Raw genomic sequence first — 13,563 nt, 5'->3', positions numbered from 1 at the left:
GCGAAGTGAACCGTATTGAAAGGGAACGCTTAGGTTACTCCCGTAACCCCGGTTCCCTGAAATAACGGGAACGAAGCATTGCGTCTCTTGCCATGCTACAAACGTCTACGCAGCGAGTGTTATTCGGCTGCGCGCTTCAGTCGAATAATAATGAGCTCCTGACGATTGAACCGCGCTTATATAAGGACGTGTGCATCCCGCGCCCGGGTTCAAACATCATTGGTCTGTACTTTGTACAGACGTTAACCAATAGGCTTCAGTCACAGAGTAAACAGGAGTTTCCCCCATAGCGTCAGCTAACTGACGCAATGCTTCGTTCCCGTTATTTCAGGGAACCGGGGTTACGTGAGTAACCTAAGCATTTCATGACATATTACTTAAGTAAGCCATTAAACTAGTATGAAATTCTTCATTAAACTAATCTTCGTAAAGTAAACTGTTTAAATTGCCATTTCTGACTAAACAATACATGTCACATTTAAAACAATCAAATCAAAACACCTTACCTATTGAAATTTAAGACTACTGTAAAGTTATCCTAACTTTAACTCTTTCCCCGCCAGCATTTTAAAAAAAAGTTGCCAGCCACCGCCAGCATTTTTCATGATTTTCACAATAGTTTAATGCCTTCCAGAAAATGTTCTTCTTATAAATATATAAACAAACAATATATCAGATGAAAGAACAGACCCTCTGCTTTTCAAACAAAAAAACAGTTTCATCCTACCTTCATTAGTTCTCTTGTAATCACATCTCAAACATGGGTAGGTTTCTTCAAAAACACCCAATTTTGAGCAAAAAGCTGAGATAATTCCATTTTTGCAAAGGACTTTTGAACGAGATCAGATTCAGAGCGATCTTTAAAACATACACGGAGTTCTTTCTCTTTCACGTGAGGCGCTACTTTCGGGTTGTATAAGTTGCGGAAGTGCGCCACCTGGTGGATAATAGCGGTATTGCGGAAAGCGTTTTCTCTTAATTTAAGAGATATCTCGTCAATGGCGGTGAAAGAGTTAATTAAGATGTTATTTAAGAATTTGAATTTTTCGAGTTTTTTCTTTAAACATCTTTAATGAAAAAATAAGAACTTTCTTAAGCTTTTTGAAAATACAAAATATTCTTATTTTTTTTAACGGCAGTTAAGAAATTTTTTTCTTAAGAATGTTTTGTGAATCCGGCCCCTGGACTTTTTGTCAGTGTTTCTCATACATAATTTGTCAGCCCGCCCATGTAAATTGCGGCCCGCCTGGGAAGATCAAATTCAAATTCCACTTATTCCAAATATGTTTCTTGTTTGAAAAATATGTTGTTGGGGTAAATAAATTCAAAGATCTTTTTAAATTTAACTTTGCCAATTTGTTACTCCAGATGAAGAAATATTTTGAGCGCTGGTCTTTGCTTCCCCTATCCTTGGCTGGAATAATAAATTCAGTTAAATGAATATTCTTTCCAAATTCTCCTATTATTTTCAGTGTATACCTATTTTCCTCAACACTTTTTTCGTAAAATTGATTCCTTGATCCTAGGATTTATCTGGAATAAAAAGATACCCAAGATTCGTAAGACATTCCTTCAGAGATCCAAAATACTTGGGGCTATGGCTCTACCTAATTTTTAATTTTATTATTGGGCTTCACATCTTAGAGTCATGCAATACTGGTTAAATCTGGATTATTCTCAAGGATCATCTGAATGGAACAATAATTTCCACCACTAAAGATAGCTTTATTAGCACTCTTCCAGACCTGTCTCAAATGAAACATGTAGCAGATAACCGTGAAGATCTGGATATTATAATAGAAAACCTGAACAACGTTTGCTCTAGCACGATGGATGCCGTTGCTCCCATACGAAAAAAGAGAATCAAAGGAAAAACGCCAGCTCCATGGTATGACCATCATACTGCAGCCCTTAAAAAAGTAGCTAGAAAAATGGAAAGAAACTACCGAAACACAAAGTTAGAAGTATGGCGTTCAGCATGGAAAGAGAGTGTTCAACACTACAGACAGGCTATTAAAACCGCCAGATCTACCTATCTCAGTACGCTTATTAAAGAAAATCATAACAACCCTCGTTTCCTCTTTAGCACAGTTGCGAAACTGACTAGAAACAAAGAACAAACAGAAACCAATAGTAAATTCCAACACAATAGTAACGACTTCATGAACTTCTTTACTAACAAAATTATTTCTATTAGGGAAAACATAGAAACTACGCAAGCAGCCACCACTCAACCCAATAGTACATTTACCACTAGATTATCATACGAACATCTTGAGTCATTTAAACCTACTACAATAGAAGAGCTCTCTAAATTAGTAACGTCATCTAAATCATCGTCCTGTATATTAGACCCCATTCCCACAAAATTACTAAAAGAGGTATTTCATGTAGTGTCCGACTCGGTACTAAATATCTTTAACTCATCGCTAGAATTAGGATACGTTCCAACAGCTTTCAAACTAGCAGTTATTAGACCGCTCATTAAAAAACCAAACCTTGACCAGGGAGATCTTAATAACTTTAGACCAATCTCAAATCTACCTTTTCTTTCTAAAATATTAGAAAAAATAGTGGCAAGCCAGCTACGCACATTCATAGCGAATAATAATACATATGAAAAGTTCCAATCAGGATTCAGGCCCCACCATAGCACAGAGACAGCGCTGCTTAGAGTTACAAATGACCTCCTATTAACATCCGATCGTGGTGAAATCTCAATCCTTATATTACTAGACCTTAGTGCAGCCTTTGACACAATAGATCACAGAATCCTACTCAATAGACTAGAAAACTATGTTGGCATCAGTGGTCAGGCGTTAGCCTGGTTTAGATCGTATCTAACTAATCGATATCACTTTGTTTATGTAAATGAGGAAGAGTCACATCACTCCCCCGTTAAATACGGCGTACCTCAGGGATCAGTTCTAGGCCCTATCCTATTCTCGTTATATATGTTACCTCTAGGAGACATTATCAGGAAACATAACATAAGTTTTCACTGCTATGCGGATGATACCCAGCTTTACATCTCGTCACATCCTAGCGAAACCCACCAGTTTGCTAAGCTAACAGACTGCATTAGTGATATTAGGGACTGGATGGCACATAACTTTCTTATGCTAAACTCCAATAAGACAGAGATACTTATTATTGAACCAAATCGCTCCAAACATAATATGTCAGATTACAAGTTGCCCATAGATGGCTGCACGGTGGTGCCATCTTCCACGGTTAAGAATTTAGGCGTAATGTTTGACAGCAATCTATCTTTCGATAGTCATATCTCCAACGTCTGCCGCACAGCATTTTTCCATCTTAGAAATATCTCAAAAATACGCCATATGCTGTCTGCATCAGATGCAGAAAAGCTTATCCATGCTTTTATGACCTCTAGATTAGACTATTGTAACTCGTTACTCGGGGGATGCCATGCAAATCAGGTAAACAAGCTACAGCTGGTTCAAAACGCCGCCGCAAGAGTGCTTACTCGATCTAAAAAGTATGACCACATTAGTCCAATTCTGGCATCTTTACACTGGCTACCAGTTAAATATCGCATACAATTTAAAATATTACTAATCACCTACAAAGCCTTAAATGGCCTAGCGCCCTCGTATATAAAAGAACTACTATCAGAATACAAACCACCACGTAAACTGCGATCACAAAATTCGGGTTACTTAATTATCCCTAGAATATCAAAAGTGTCTAAAGGTGGTAGATCCTTTTCCTACTTAGCCCCTAAGCTCTGGAATGATTTACCAAATAATGTTCGAGTATCAGACACAGTCGATCAATTTAAATCTAAACTTAAGACATTCTTCTTTAACAAAGCATTCACATAGAATGTCCAGTAAATGTACTTTTCCCGCAGTAGTTATTTTGTCTAGAACAAAGCACTCACATACCTCATACGGGTAATTTACTCTTGCCGCAATAGTTAGCCTGTCTGGAACCGAGCTGAATTAAACCACTATAATGTATGACACTTGCATTACATGCGAACGGCCCCTACGCTAATAGAATTCTGTTTTTGTCTCCCTGTCTCGTCCTCGACTCTGAGGACAATGAGACAAACAGACCCAGTTCCTGTTGCTGTGAAGGTCATCGCACCACTAATCAACTGGCTGTCCTTCAACGTGACGCCCAACCGATGCGCGACCAACGGCCACCGGCTGAACCAGTTTAATCCGCTTACACGCTTCCTATCCCTACCGTGTCTATATATTATAAATATAAATATTAATCTCTCCCTAGGGTTTTTTGTCCTTCTAGGATTTTTTCCCATTGGGTTTTCTCCTAGGGGGTTTTTTAGTCCCAGGGAGAGTCAGCCAACTTTGGCTTAACTTAGCACTTTACTGTATACGTTACATTATTAATATGCTTGCTTACACGGTTTTTTATCCTTAGCCGCTATATTCTACTTCTTATACTATGTATTGATTTTCAATGTTCTCCTCTACATCTACTCATGTAAAGCTGCTTTGCAACAATTAACAATTGTGAAAAGCGCTATATAAATAAAATTGAATTGAATTGAATTGAATTAACATGGAAGGCACCTCATGCAGGCCCACTTCACTAACATGCCCCCATTAAATGCTCTTCATCTCCCCATACTAAAAATGTCATTGTTAAGACTACATTGAGAATCTGGAGGCAATTTAGACACCACTTTGGATTACAGTCAGCTCTAGGCGTTATAACATTTGACAATCTATATATAGAAAATGTCTTTGCGTCTTTCCAGAAATGCATTGCCTAAACACCATTTCTTTAGGTATTTGCAGGTTCGTAGCTTGGTTCGAACCATGCACCCTCAATTTCCTAATTTCCCTAGAGCTACTTCTTTTGACTTTTTTCAAGCGGACCCATATTGCGTGACTGCCCACCAGTTTGTCGTATTTGCCGTTCCTCCTCTGCATCTGTGTGCAACAGTTTAAAGCGCATCGCCAACAGACAGACAGGTAGGCAGGAGCTCTTAGCACAGGTCTTATTTCAGGTGTGTTTTTCTTGACTTGTAGGGAGGTCAGTGGAGATCAAATGACTTAACAACCAGTACCTCAGTTTTACAGCTAATTATCCAAAAGACAATTTTTGTCTTGCTAACATGACTCATAATACGTTTTCTGAAGTGTAGATAAGCCAATAGTAACACTTTGTTTTTTTTATTTTGTCAATCTATCTGTAGTGTTTTCCCACTAATTTTGCAGCATTTTTCCTGTGAAATTAACAATATAGCAGCAAGTTTAGTGTCAAGATGTGTTATTTTAACACCAAAAGAATTAAAAAGATTTACTACCACGTGCAAAATAAACAAACACATTATTAGTGAAACTGTCTACCCTCTCGTTGGTTGGTAATAAACTGGTTGTGTCAATATATTTAATCTTTTGTTGAAAAATAATTAGGCCTAAGAGAAGTGCCCTTTTTTCACTTGAGCATCTGCCTCCCAGTGCAGGTCTCTGTGCAGGTCCCTGCTTGCAACAAAAATATCTACATGTATTGATATTGTCCTACAGGTAGTGATCACCGGCTGTAATGTGTCAGTGTAAATCTTGTAAAAGTAGAGGTGTTTCTAACAAAAAGAACCATATAATATATATACAATTTAATTGTGTGCCTGGGGGGCCTACAAGACATTGTGCCCAGGGGCCTCCGAATTCTTAATCCGTGCCTGCTGCCCACTTTCGTGGGAAAGATTCTATGCCATGTGCACTCTTCATCTATTTGTGCCAAACATGCTCTGATTCGGTTTAAAATTCTCCACCGTACCCACTGGACCAAAGGAAGACTTTCAAAAATATATTCTGAAGTTGATCCAACATGCGACCGTTGTCACAGGCCCATGTAACTACTGCACATATGTTTTGGTCCCCTCCCTCCCTACAAAATTATTGGTCCCAAATTTTTAAAACATTATCTGAAGTTCTTAATAATCATACTGAACCTCTGGCTTTCACTGCTTTTTTGGTACTCTTTCCCCTTCGTATCCTTTGTCATACTGCTGGCAAGGTGTTTAATTTTACTAAAATGGAAATCGCCTAAACCTCCTACTCATTCTTTATGGATACAAGAGATTTCACATTATATTAAACTAGAAAAAATCAGAAAAACAATGAAGGGATCCTCTGATCATTGCAATAAAATTTGGGGACCTTTCCTAGGATATGTAAGAAATTAAAAGGCCTACAAGATTACACATCTCCTCTGATAGTAATTATTTTCCTCCCCCAGAACATAGACTGGTACCTAGAGATATGTTGGCTGTACTTAATATGTTTAGCAACTTTTGTACCTGTGATTTTATTTTGTAAAGAATTATTCATTTCATTCATTTATATGTACACTGTTAGATGTCGCTGTAGATTTAGCAGCACTGTACTGTAAAAATCCACAGTACTATACTGTATGTGTACATTACAGTACAGTACTGCAGTTCATAATGCATTCTGGGTAAATTTGTTTGAGCGGGAAAATTTTACAGTATATTTTGGTCTTGATGTAACCTTGCTGTAGCCATTGCTGTAATGTGCCAGGTGTACTTGCAATAATCAGAGAAAGTGCGCCAACGTCAAATCACACAGACAGAGGGAGCGCACAACTCTTGGCTGCAGCTGAAGGAGGACGATTGATTTCTGTCAGTTCGGTAAGTTTGAAATATTTCTGTTTCATGAAAACTTAATTTTTAGTTTAAGAATGTTGTCAATAGTTTGTCACAATATTGTTTTAAACGTGCAATGAGAGAGAAAAACGGTCGCCAACAAAGTTTCAATCTCCCTCAGAAAGTAAGCTAATGTAAACGTTACACACAGATGTCTACCGCTGCTTTAACTCGCTTTACACCTTTTTAAATGAATATAGGGTTGTTTTAACTAAATTATGACGGTTTGGTGAGTTTATATTGTGTTGAAAGTGTGGTGACAATGAAACTATTTTTAACGAAATGGACAAAGACAACCCGCCAGCGCGGTCTTGCGGTCCCAGCATAACGGTCGTTGACGGCGTTTCATCCGTTCAGTTAGCGTCAGAGAAAAGTATGAAGTTCGACTGTTTGGTAAGGCTGACTCGTGGTTGTAAACAGATAGGACTTGACACGCCGTACACAGCATACTGTAGTACCGCAGTCCTCCTCCACAGAAGTGAAAACAAGAAACCTCATATTTAACTGGATACATGCATCGAACTCATCGCAGCTTTAACTTCGACCAAATATAATTCAGACCTGGGCTCATCTTAATATCAGATGAACGAAAGGGATTGCCGCGCTTATTGTTGTTGTTATTATATTACGGTAACTTATATCAGCAAAAGCAGAGAATATCTTCTCTAAAGCGTTTTACACGTCCAGTAAGTTGTCCAATACATTTTTATGGCATATTGTTTCCACCACTTCAGATGCATTACACGCTGTATATATAAGTTTCCAAAACACATCAAATCAATGCACGAAAAGAGAATGGGCTCCGCATTTACGTACCTTTGTCTTCTCGTCTCTGTCATCTGATCCTTCATCTCTTGATGTAAAAATAGTCCATTATAACATCGTGTAGAAAACTGGCATCACCAGGATTGCTCAGATTTAGGCGATCATGTTTATCTTTAAAGTCGCAATGAAATTGAAATGAAAAACTATATATGTATTTTTAATAGTGTGGTATTATTAACAAATGACTTATCTGTGAGCTTCATTATTTTTTAAAAATTCGTGTGTGCTCGTAATCTTTAATCAAAAATGCAAATCTCCTCCCCTCCTCAAAACGATCTCTCTTCACTTCCGGTCAAAAGTATGGCAGGTGGGCGGGGTCCGGGACGACCCAACTTCAAACGATCCAATCAGATCTCGATGGACAAATTCAAATCCAGCCCTGCCTTATTTCATCTCAAAAGCCGTTTCATTCGGATATACGTCACCACGGGGAAAATAAGGCAATCGCTACTTCCGTTTCATGGCGACTTTAAAGTGAGCAGCTAGCTACTAACTTGTTAAAAAACTTTGCGTGAAATAGTGTTACACCGCAGCCGTCCGGGTAAAACATTAAAGGGACAGTCTTTTTACCTTGTCACTATAAATCGCTATTTTCTGCACTAAACGAGACATTTTCAGAGATTTTCTGTAGACAAGATGTTATAGAATAATAATTTAAAAAAGACTTATTTAGATATTTATATATAATATATAATATAACAACTAATATATATATATATATATATATATATATATATATATATATATATATATATATTGTTTTACAACTGACTTAACACTTACAGTAATGTTTTATTTGTTAGCATAGCATGATATTAGATTTAAACACTTAATACATTTTTAAATCAATCACTTTGTCTCTGCACAATGAACATTATCAAATATTATTAATGTTGTAAAATATAGTGTTCATTGTTAGTTCATATTAGCTAAGGCATTACCAAATGTTAAGGAATAAACTCTTATAGTAAAGTGTTACTAAATTTTCTTTTACCATTTCCTTCACAATGTCTACTTATTTCTATGGCTAACAGATTTTGTAACATTTGTCTTTTTTACAGTCTTACCATTGCTTGTAAGCTGGATTGGGTAAGATGGATCATCTTTAAAGGCACCAGGCAAGTACATGATGTACAGTTACAAGTCATGTATTTTTTCGACTGCAATATTAAATGCTTTCACGTCACATGTAAAAGTACACAGGAATGTGCTGATCACTTTTTATTTGTAGTTTACATGAGTGTCATTGCACTTTTCAGGAGTTAAGGCAGATGTGGAGGCACAATGGGTGACACCAGACACACACCAAGCACATTGTTCGGTAAGTTTGCACTTTACCACTACAGTTTCTTTAAATACCCATGTATACACTCATTCACAATTCCCACACACAACACTGTAACACGACCATACACAACATGTACACAATTGTCTTAGTTTGCCATGTAGAAATATACAAACAGAAATATTCAGACTTTGGTTATAAGAAATTTAATTTAATAATTGTATTTATTTAGCAGAGGTGTCCCTGGACTTTATTGACAAAAGATTTTGTTTTCAGAATAAAAAGTTGTGTCCAAATCAGTAACAATTGTACTTTCTGTTCAGGACATTCAATCATGACATGATCCATGTGGATGCTGTCCATTGAGGAAAGAGTTTGTTCAGCGGTAAGTGAATCTTCTGTATTTTAATGTAATTAGGTGTGGAACAGTAGAATAAGAGCAAAAGGTTTCAGAATAGGGGTAAATTCAAGGCTGAGTTAAATTTTTTAAGAATCTTTTTCTATCTTATATTTGTTGACTTAATGTTTATGATATTTCTAACAGGTTTCTGGATAGAATTAATTCCAAAGATGGGAAAAAGTGCACATCCAGACAAGGAGCAAGCAAAAAGACAAGGAACTTGGTGCAGAGAAAAGCTGTGGCCATTAACCCCCATGTGAACAGCTTCATGCAGTCCCTGATTGAGTTCGAATGGACGACTTCAAAGTAAAGGCCACTGTGGTCTGTCTGCCAGTTTAATGCATTTATTTTTAGTGTTAAATGAAATTCAAGTAGAATATTTAAAACTATGGGCCAGTGTTCTTTTTACCACAGTGAAATGTTACCTTTTAGTCGATGATGGACTTTAAACTGAAAACTTCAAACTATGGAACAGTGTTCTATTTGCCAGAGTTAAATATGTTACAGCAGGGGTCTCCAAACTTGTTTATACTTGTTGATTTTATTTTATGTTACTTGATTATATGTTTATTATTGTTTAAAATCTTGTTTTAAATGTTTTGTTTCAATTAAATGTTTTTTTAAATAAAATTTTGATACAAACATTGCTTGGATTGCCTTTTAATTCATTATGTCATGTCAAGGATAGCATTTTTACCATATTAATAACTATAGATTTAAACCTAAATCTCTATCTATTTTATATAATATTATTGTATTAACTGTAATAAGTAATAAATAGTATTTATGGGTCAATATAGACATTACAGTAAATTACTGTAAAAATAGACTACTGTAATAAAATATTGTAAAATTACAGTACAGTACTGCTTTGTAACTATACAGTACTAGTTTGTGTACTGTAAAATGGTATTACAGTACAGTACTGTAAACCCAAAATACAGTAACTTACTGGCAACCGTGCTGCCAGTACCGTACTGTAAAAATACAGGGAAATCGTTAACAGTGTACTGTAGTTATGGAAGACCAAGTTTTTTTATTATTATTGCTTTATTATTTGGTTATTTTTACTATTTGCTTGTCTTATTATTTTGATGTTATTATTATTCCTATTATTATTATTACTGTTTCGTTTTGTAGGGTTTTGTTTTTTTTCTTTTAATTTTATTCTTACGTTATTTACTGTGCAGACCCTTTTATAAACAATACGTATGGGTATGTATATGTTCTGTAATTGTATGTTACATTTGGTAAAATGTAAATACCGTAAAGGAAGAAAAAAGAAAAACTGATGTTGTGTAGTTTTTCTGGTGCAACTTCACAAACTCAACAAGGTGCGTGGAGTATAGAATATTAAGCAGCACCGCACACTTGTAGAGCGATTAGACAATCAATTATCAATCAATCCGAAAAATTTAGATTTTATTTCTGCCAACGCGTTTCAGGCCTTCATCAGGGATAATTGGGTATTTTTGTTTGATCACCTTGCTGCATGCTTAAAGCTCCACTGTGTAGGATCTACTCCCATCTAGCGGTGAAAGTCTATATGACAAGCAACTGAATATTACTTTCTAGCCCCCCCCCCATTCGGAACGCGTTTTAACTCGTACGGTGGCCCGGCCGTGTCATGCCAAGGTTAACATGGCTTCCAGTAGCTACAAAGCAAAAGCAATGAGAAAAAAATGAACAATTTGCAATGTCCTTTGCCTGTGATCCATCAAAGCACACAGATTTATGTTTAACATGGAAAAAGTCTGATTGTCATGATATGTCCGCTTAAAATCACATACAAAAAGCAACCATGACGGGTTTAAATGGACGCGAACTAATATTATGTCAGAGTACAATGCTTATGTTTTAAGTAAACGTTACATGTCCGTGTATATGTAAGAGCTTTCTCTCATATTGGTGAAAAAAGATCGCGCAACTTTCACACGCTTGTAAAATGAAACGAAAGACGCGCAGATCAGACGCTTTTATCAGAGTATTGTGTCAGACATTATGTCAGAGTACAATGCTTATGTTTTAAGTAAACGTTACATGTCCGTGTATATGTAAGAGCTTTCTCTCATATTGGTAAAAAAGATCGCGTAACTTTCACAAGCTTGTAAAAAGAAATGAAAAATGCGCAGATCAGACGCTTTTATCAGAGTATTATGTCAGACATTATGTCAGAGTAAAATGCTTATGTTTTAAGTAAACGTTACATGTCCGTGTATATGTAAGAGCTTTCTCTCATATTGGTAAAAAAGATCGCGTAACTTTCACAAGCTTGTAAAAAGAAATGAAAAATGCGCAGATCAGACGCTTTTATCAGAGTATTATGTCAGACATTATGTCAGAGTACAATGCTTATGTTTTAAGTAAACGTTACATGTCCGTGTATATGTAAGAGCTTTCTCTCATATTGGTGAAAAAAGATCGCGCAACTTTCACACGCTTGTAAAATGAAACGAAATACGCGCAGATCAGACGCTTTTATCAATGAAAGGCTAAAAATAGCGCTGTCACCGTGTGTTTGTGCTAGAGGTCAGAAAAGATGAAAAACATTTATCTCAGTACCTCAGATTACATAAATGGGCGGAGAGACGGCGTGTGGCTGTTCGAACACATTAAACCACATGCATGTTTACACTAACAAGTGTTATGCATAATCATGCTAAAGTTAGCCAAGGAACTATAAAACTTCAAGTTTACAACATGGACTGTATAGATGTAAACGAATATGCTGAATTACCTGTGGAGAAGATATAAAGTGCAACTTCAGTGTCCCTTGAGCCCCATCTTGGAAAACTAACTCCAATAGTGACTTTGGTCTTGATGTTTTTCCTGTCACGTTGTCGTTTAAAATCCCCGTTTCGCTTCCTTGGCGATTTGTTTTAATGTCCTCGAGAATATGTCTTCAACAGGCTTTCAAATCAAAGCATTAGATCGCAGGTTCATCACGGTTTGCAGCTGTCGCAGCCGAAGGATTCAGCTACGCAGGTCACAGGCTGGATACGTCATCAAGCCTGGTTTATTTAAATCAACTGAGCATTACATTCGCAAGTCATACGCATATTACATCAATTTACAATTAACTAAGAATAATTGTCAGCTTTATAATTGTTAATATTCTGAAATAAGACTGTCTTGATGACGTATACCGCCTACACATGCAACCTCCGGAGGCTTCAGCTATCAGCCAGCGTGAGTGTAGAGTGAAAGCGCGAAAGGTGGAGCTTGAATTTCAGGAATGTCCCTCGTCGGCGAATGTATTTCAAAGATGGAGGCACAACATGGATTCAGCCAGAGAGCGCTTCGACGGTATGCATTTTAAATAGCAGATTCTACACTTACGAGAATACTTTGATTAGTGGGGTGGAAGTAATTACACATGAATGAGCACATACTTTTGAAAGAAAACATGGGTTTTTGCTAAGAATTAACTCACTAAAGTACACAGTGGGGCTTTAAGGAAAAATATAAACTAGAGATGCACCGATCGCAATTTTCTTGGCCAATTCAGATTTTTCTGTAGATGTGACCTGCCAATACCAATTTTTGCAGATTACGACATTCATTCTATAATTTACAGAATATAGGCTACAAAAAAATCCACTTCTATGATTAAAATATTTTTTTTAAGAAAAGAAGTTACAAATATTGCACTTTCACCCACACTGCATTAAAGGGGACATTCCATGAAAATTAGACTTTTTCCATGTTTAAGTGCTATAATCGGGTCCCCCGTGCTTTTACCAACCCAGAAAACATGAGAAATACCAACCCTATAACTTTGTTTTGGTAAGGTTCTCTCTGCAAGCATGTGAATATATAGGTCATTCGAATTTCGCTCCCCCTCATATAACTGTGCATTCAGACCGCCACCAGCGAGAGCGTCAAAGTGGCCGGAAGTCATTTATTTTCAATGAGAGCCGGCAGCGACCTCCGGTGAGCAGCAGCGCGGCGCGTTATGTACAGCGTGAGCGTCGAGGAGAGTTGAAATCAACTCAACATTATGGTAGTGAGATATGACGCGGTTCGGCGGCAACCAATCGGAAGGCGGAAATGTTCGGCGGCAACCAATCGGAAGGTGGAAACCTCCGCCTGAAAGGAGTTCAGAGAATGCATTCGAGCGTCAGAGCGTCCACTACACCTTTTCTTTAGCGTCGTTGGCAGGGCAGCCAGAGCTTTTATTGACGCTCTCGCCGGTGGCGGTCTGAATGCACAGTAACACAAACAGTAGCCTACAATCTTATAAGTTGTAGTTTTAATGGTCTTTCGAAAGGTTTCATAACGTTACCTTAGTGCAAGAGAGAGAGAGCGAGTGAGCGAACGAACGAGAGAGAGAGAGCAAGGTGACGGTTCGCTTTGAAGTATGTTGTTTAATATGTTTCTCTGAAG

The 13,563-nt window shown here is 37.2% G+C and overlaps 1 protein-coding gene and 1 long non-coding RNA gene across 4 annotated transcripts in view; one reads left to right on the top strand and one right to left on the bottom strand.

Moving 5' to 3' along the window:
• The window catches only part of cep112 (centrosomal protein 112), a 256,249-nt gene that overhangs the window by 182,326 nt on the left and 60,360 nt on the right, over positions 1 to 13,563 (bottom strand). The gene's annotated exons all lie outside the window — the stretch shown is intronic.
• LOC135745345 (uncharacterized) lies at positions 6,344 to 10,179 on the top strand. The gene is made up of 5 exons (XR_010531181.2): positions 6,344 to 6,652; positions 8,554 to 8,610; positions 8,752 to 8,813; positions 9,101 to 9,162; positions 9,322 to 10,179. It is a non-coding gene; the product is annotated as an uncharacterized lncRNA (long non-coding RNA).

Source organism: Paramisgurnus dabryanus, chromosome 3, assembly GCF_030506205.2.
Source record: "Paramisgurnus dabryanus chromosome 3, PD_genome_1.1, whole genome shotgun sequence".
Classification (NCBI taxonomy): Eukaryota; Metazoa; Chordata; class Actinopteri; order Cypriniformes; family Cobitidae; genus Paramisgurnus; species Paramisgurnus dabryanus.
Note: the sequence above shows the minus strand (reverse complement) of the source record. Positions and strands in the feature narration are given on the sequence as shown.